The sequence below is a fragment of the Papio anubis genome, chromosome 11, assembly GCF_008728515.1.
Source record: "Papio anubis isolate 15944 chromosome 11, Panubis1.0, whole genome shotgun sequence".
NCBI classification, from domain to species: Eukaryota; Metazoa; Chordata; class Mammalia; order Primates; family Cercopithecidae; genus Papio; species Papio anubis.
The window spans coordinates 84,714,243-84,720,242 of NC_044986.1; the positions used below are offsets into that span (position 1 = coordinate 84,714,243).

The 6,000-nt window shown below is 43.0% G+C and overlaps 1 protein-coding gene across 3 annotated transcripts in view; it reads right to left on the bottom strand.

Moving 5' to 3' along the window:
- Positions 1–5,728, bottom strand: part of PTPN20 (protein tyrosine phosphatase non-receptor type 20) — a 115,768-nt gene extending 110,040 nt beyond the window's left edge. For 2 of the 3 annotated variants that reach the window (XM_021943299.1, XM_009214428.3), the window contains exon 1: positions 5,623–5,728. The gene's annotated coding sequence lies outside the window, so the exon portion shown is untranslated. Of the gene's footprint in view, positions 1–5,057; positions 5,404–5,622 lie in introns of those variants that run through there. The other variant, XM_009214430.3, reaches the window with a different exon arrangement.
- Between the last annotated feature and the right edge of the window lie 272 nt (positions 5,729–6,000).

Consider the following 6,000-nt stretch of genomic DNA (forward strand, 5'->3'; position numbering starts at 1 on the left):
AAATTATGAATGGAATATCCAATGTGGTGCTGGTATAAGAACAGACATATACCTCAGCAGGAAAGAACAGAGAGATTAAAAATAGTTCACACATAGTAACAATTGATTTAGAAGGGGAAAGGTGTCAAGATAATATAATGGGGATAGGATAGTGCTTTCAACAAGTGTGTTGGGAAAATGAGACATCCACACACAGAATTATAAACTTCACCCCATACTCACATTATGTACAAAAATCAACTCAAAATAGATGACAGACCTAAATGCAAACTCTAAACCTATAAAACTTCTAGATGAAAACTTAAGGGAAAACTTTTGTGACACTGGATTAAACAAAGATTTCTTAAGACACTAAGCACAAACCACAAAAGAAATAATTGATAACTCGACTTCAAAATAATTAAAAGCTTCTGCTCTTCAGAAGACAACATTAAGAAATGCAAAGTCAAGCCCCAGTCTGGGAGAAGATATTTGCAAAACACACATCTGAGGAAGGACTTATATCCTAAATATATAGACCCTTATAACTCAAAAAGAGGACGACCCAATTTTAAATAGTCGAAAGATGTGAACAGATACTTCACCAAAGAAGAAACATAGATGGCAAATAAATACATGAAAAGATGTATTTTCATGAACTGGCCAACATAAAAATGCAAAGGGAAACCATAACGAAATACTACTACATACCTACTAGAAATGCTGAAATCAAGCACACAAACACAATCCAATACAAAGTGGTTCTGGTGAAGATGTGGAGCAAATGGAATCTCATGCGTTGCTGCTGGGATCACTATTTATCATCCTGCTGTACTTTTCCCCAAAGCACTTTTCATTACCTTAAAGTTTGCTTACCTATGTAAGTCCATATGCATCTTCTCACATGTTTATTGTCTACCTCCCCCAGTATTAGTACTATGAGGCTGGCAACTTGGTCTGCCCTGTCATCACTGTGTCATTCTGGTACCAAGAACAGTGTCTGGCAATCTTTACCTATTTGTTAAAAGTTGAGGAAGGAGTGGAAAGAAAAGACACTAAGATATCTATAAGTGAATATACGAAGGCAAGGAACCCAGTCACAGCAGTCTACAGAAGGGCAATCTACGGGCGTACGAGAAAATTAATTTAGACCATCAGGAAGCTGCATGGTGTAATGCATGATTCCCAATTTCAGCTGCATATTAGAATTAGCTGGAGAGCTTTGCAAAATCCCAATTCCAGGCCACACGACCAACAAAATCAGCGTCTCTGAGAATGGAACACCAGCACTGGTAATTTTTTTTTTCTTTTTTCTTTTTAGACGGAGTCTCGCTCTGTTGCCAGGCTGGGGTGCAGTGGCGTGATCTTGGCTCACTACAACCTCCACCTCCCAGCTTCCAGCGATTCTTCTGCCTCAGCCTCCCAAGTAGCTGGAACTACATGTGCACGCCACCATGCCCAGCTAATTTTTGTATTTTTAGTAGAGATGGGGTTTCACCATGTTAGCCAGGATGGTCTCGATCTCCTGACCTCATGATCCACCCGCCTTGGCCTCCCAAAGTGCTGGGATTACAGGCGTGAGCCACCACGCCCAGCCAAGCACTTGTAATTTTAAAGTTCCCCAGGTGATCCCAGTGTGCACTCAAAGTTGAGAATTACTGAGAAAATGGAACCTAGACCTTGGAAATGTACACAACTGAGTGTGCAAGCTACTTAACCCCCCTTAGCCTCAAAATTCTCATCTACAAAATGGGAATTATATGCACCTCCCAGAGTTGCTGAAATATTGAGATTCTATATAAAGCTCTTGGGAAATGTAAATTCTCATCCCCAGGGGAAACTTGATCAAATCTTCACAGCTTAGTGTAAGAAATGCTAATTCTATCAGCAATTCACATTTTTCATTGTTACCTGATTATCATGTTGAACATTTACATTGGGGAAATTCAGAAATGCTCATTTTTCTACTTTCCTGGTGGTAAGATGCTGCCTGAAGCTATGTTTAAATTTTTAAGAGTAAATAAACTATGGCAGGAAATCTAGCTGACTATGCCAGTGATTCTCAAACCTAGCTGTACATTAGAATCACCTGAGACATTTTTTTAAAGAAACACACAAATGTCCAGACCTCACCCAGGCTAAATTAATTTAGAATCCCTGGGGTGGCTCCAGAACATCAGTATGTTTTTAAAAAGCCGATTGAAAGGTAATTGTAAAACACAGTTAGGGCTTAAAAGCACTGATTTGCACTAATGATATCCCATGCTAACTGCACGTCACAGTCACTGGGGGAGCTCTTAAAAAAGTTGATTGATTCCAGAACCCTGCTGAGACTTACTGATTCAGAATCTGTGGAAGTGGAGCCTGTCATTCTGCAAATCTTCATAAAGCTCCCCACTGGTGATTCTGATGCAAACTCACTGAGAATTACTACTTTTTATCATACATTTACTCTACGTGTTGCACATCAGCAAAGATCACTTAGAACTTTCACTGGTCTCAAATGCCAAGCCTGCCAGTCACTTTTAATCAGTAACTGACACAACACATCATAGTAACTCCAAAGACTTTACAGATCTTTTCAGAATACTTTTATGTCCAGCCCACTGACCCACATCACCTACCATATGCTGTGTCCAATACTGGCTATGCAGTCCATTGGCCTTTCTAACCAAATTCCTCTAAATGGGCTGCTGATCTGGGAAAAACAACATGGAATCACATTACTCCCCAAGCCTTATTCCCCTTTGCTAAGTGGTAGGTAATGCCAGGATGAATGAAATGAACTCTATTGGTCAAATGAGTATGAATGAAATTTGAGTTGTTTTCTGCTCCTGGAAGCAAACTTATCTATTTGTTTCCCTCAGAGAGATAAATTCAGAGGAAACAGGAGTGATCCCTGAGGTGGGAATAATATAGTGGGCTGCAATTTTAAAACTCTGCTTAGACACAATAACAGGACACTTGGAGTATTATTTTGATCAAACCAATCGGTATATACTGCTCCATGGTGGTACTAGCAAGCAGGTGATAATAGTAGCATTTAAACAAGCAGGCACTATATTACGCATATTGAATATATTAACTCATGTGATTCTCAATTACAATGATAGTAGCCCTATCAGGCAGGTACTATTATTATTTCCATTTTGTCAAAAAAGAAACAAAGGCACACAGAAGTTAGATAATTTACCCAAAGTCCCATAGCTTCTAAGTGGCAGTTTTCTGAAACCAGGCATTCTGGCTTTGGAGTCCAGCATGTTAAGTACTCCACTGCAATGCAGATGAGTGATGGTGAAGCAGTTTAAAAAAAAAAAATTACTGTGTGCAGTAGAAACTGGAGGTCAGGGTATGTGTACCTTGGGCAAATTACTTAACCCCCTGGAGCCTATTTTTGCATCTGAAAAATCAGTAAAATAATTGTACCTGCCTTGTAGAGTTGAGGTGACGATTAAACAAGATTATGCATGTGATGTGCTTAGAAAAGTGCTTGGCATTTTCAAGAGCTTACAGTCAGACATTATTGTTATTTGTATTTTAATACAGCTCAAGTGGTCAGGGAGAAATGAAAACCTATCAAACTGAAAATTTTCCTGCTGATCTTAGATTTGTAGATTCTATAGATTACTAGTGCATCAGATCTAATATGAAATGCAGTCATAAAAGATTTCACAAAAACTTAAGGACTGTCACTGTGACAAACCTCAGCCCAAACAGTCCAGGACAATGCCTCTAAAAAGCAAACACCCTCAATTATCACACTGTGTACATGTAACCGCAACAGGAATCAGACTTCTGAGTAGCTGCAAACTGCAGTTCTCTGTGATTGGAGAACATGCCCCAGAACGGTCTGTCGGGTGGTAATTGCCAGCCCTCCTCAGTCACATATGTATAAACAGAAAAGGAAAACAAAATGAGGGCTCAAATAAAAAGCGTTAACATTCATCAAATGCCTGATACTCTATTAAATGTTTTTCATGCATTACCTTATTTAATCCTCACAACACCCTTCCGAAGTTGAACACGATACAACTACACTGGTTTGTATCACTTTAAATGCATGACTCCACATCTCAAATGGGCCCTCAGCACTGCCTGGGAATCCAACTTTATTTCTCTAGTAAGTTCACTTTCACCCTCTCTAGGACTCTATCACATGTCTCTCCTCCAAGTTCCCACACCTTTCCTCTCCCCTGCTGCCCTCCCTCTCAGCTGATGGACGACTGTACCAATAGACTCTCTTCCCACCATCCACCGTATCTGCACCTGTTGTCTCAGCTTCCCCTCTAGTTACAACAGAGTAAGTGTCGCTGCTCATTTCAAAACCAACTACTCACCTGCGTAGGGTCTCCTCCTCTCTCAGGTATTCAACAGCTACCCTCTACAATGTTCCCCTCTTTCATCTGCAGCAGTTTTTCCTTTCTATGAGTTTAATCACATTGCCATATAAACATTCTGCTTTCTTCTCTCTTGAAAAAACTCCACCCAACCTTAATGCCTCTCTTCTCCATTAAAGTTGTTCTTGTCAAAATGATTAAAATCCTCCTAATTACCAAATTCATCTTACACAGTAACATTCAACATGGTTGACCACTACCTCCTTCCCTTTTTTGGCTTCCCCTCTTCTTTGTGTACACTATTAAACTAGATGTCTTCACCAGTCCCATATATTTTAAATACTATGTACAGTATATGATGTCGATTTCAAAGATTAACTCTAGCCTGACATCCTCCAGGACTTCAGATTTAAATTTCTAAAAAGTATATTTGATATCTCAACCCAAATATCTACTAGATGATTTATGTGTGTATTTCACCACACTAAAAAAAAAAAAAAACCACAAAAACTACCAGGTGACTGATAAATGGAGAGAAGGTGAATAGGTAATGTGAAAAATCAAATATGCTAAATGTTCATGGCACCTGTAGGTGGTAGGTGGTCCGAGCCCTCTGTAAAATTCTTCCCAGCTTATGCTTATGTCTAGTAGGTTTTATTGGGAAAAACCTACTGGGCATCTCAAACTTAACACATTCAAAACGTAAGTACTGATTCTACAACTTCCAAAAATGAAACCTACCCCATCCTACAGTTTTCCTTGAGTCAACGCTAGCATATGAGGGCCTTGTCTATCACATTCAGTGATATTCATAGCTTCTGGAACAGCGTCTGGCACACAGGAGGCGTTCAAAATAGCTGCTGAATGGATTGATGAATTCATGTTCTTTCTTTCTAGGTCTCTTGACCTCCACCGGCCCTTGAGTCATTGGGAAGTTCTTGGCTGTCTTAGGGCCTGATGACGGCTTCTTACTAATCATACCACACTGCTGCTCCTCAGGGAGTTGGTGGCCTTCCCCTGCCACAGAGCCACAGGGTTCCTGTCCCAGTCCCGTCACGCATAGGCGCCCCAACACGCGTCACAGTGCAGCTGGCATCACACGGCTAGGATCGGGTCCTGCCCTCGGGCTGCAGCGACACTACCTCACAGCCCAGGCCCACCCGGGCAGCCTCCCGGGCCAGGGCCACAACCCACGCCTTGGGTCCCCTGCACATCAACGGCATCTTCACGCTCGCCCTCCCACAGCTCGGCGCGGCAGCCTCCCGCACGCTCCCTGCCCACCTGGCCCCCAGTCACCTTTCCTCACCTGGGCCTGCGGGGCCGCCCCAACTGCCCCGCCGCAACCCCAGCAGCCTCGCCAGTTGGGTCCACGCCTAGCCCGCCGGCCTTCGTCGCTGTCCAATCCCACCTGCCCCCGCGAGCCTGCGCACTGGAGCCTCGCCCTGCGCCGGGGCCCTCTGCCTGCCAGGCCGGGACAGACAGAGCCTCTACCGGTCTTCCAAGGCACTGAGAACCCATGGGAGACGCCGCTGTAAATTCCCTGCGGGCCGTGTGCACTACCCTGTGCGCATCCCCCTCTCCCAGGCCAGGCTGATAATGCCAACAGCTGTCTGCGCCATGCTTATATCCTGAACCACTGAGGACTGTGTTCTCCAGGAATGCTCACCTGACCCTCACCTGCCCT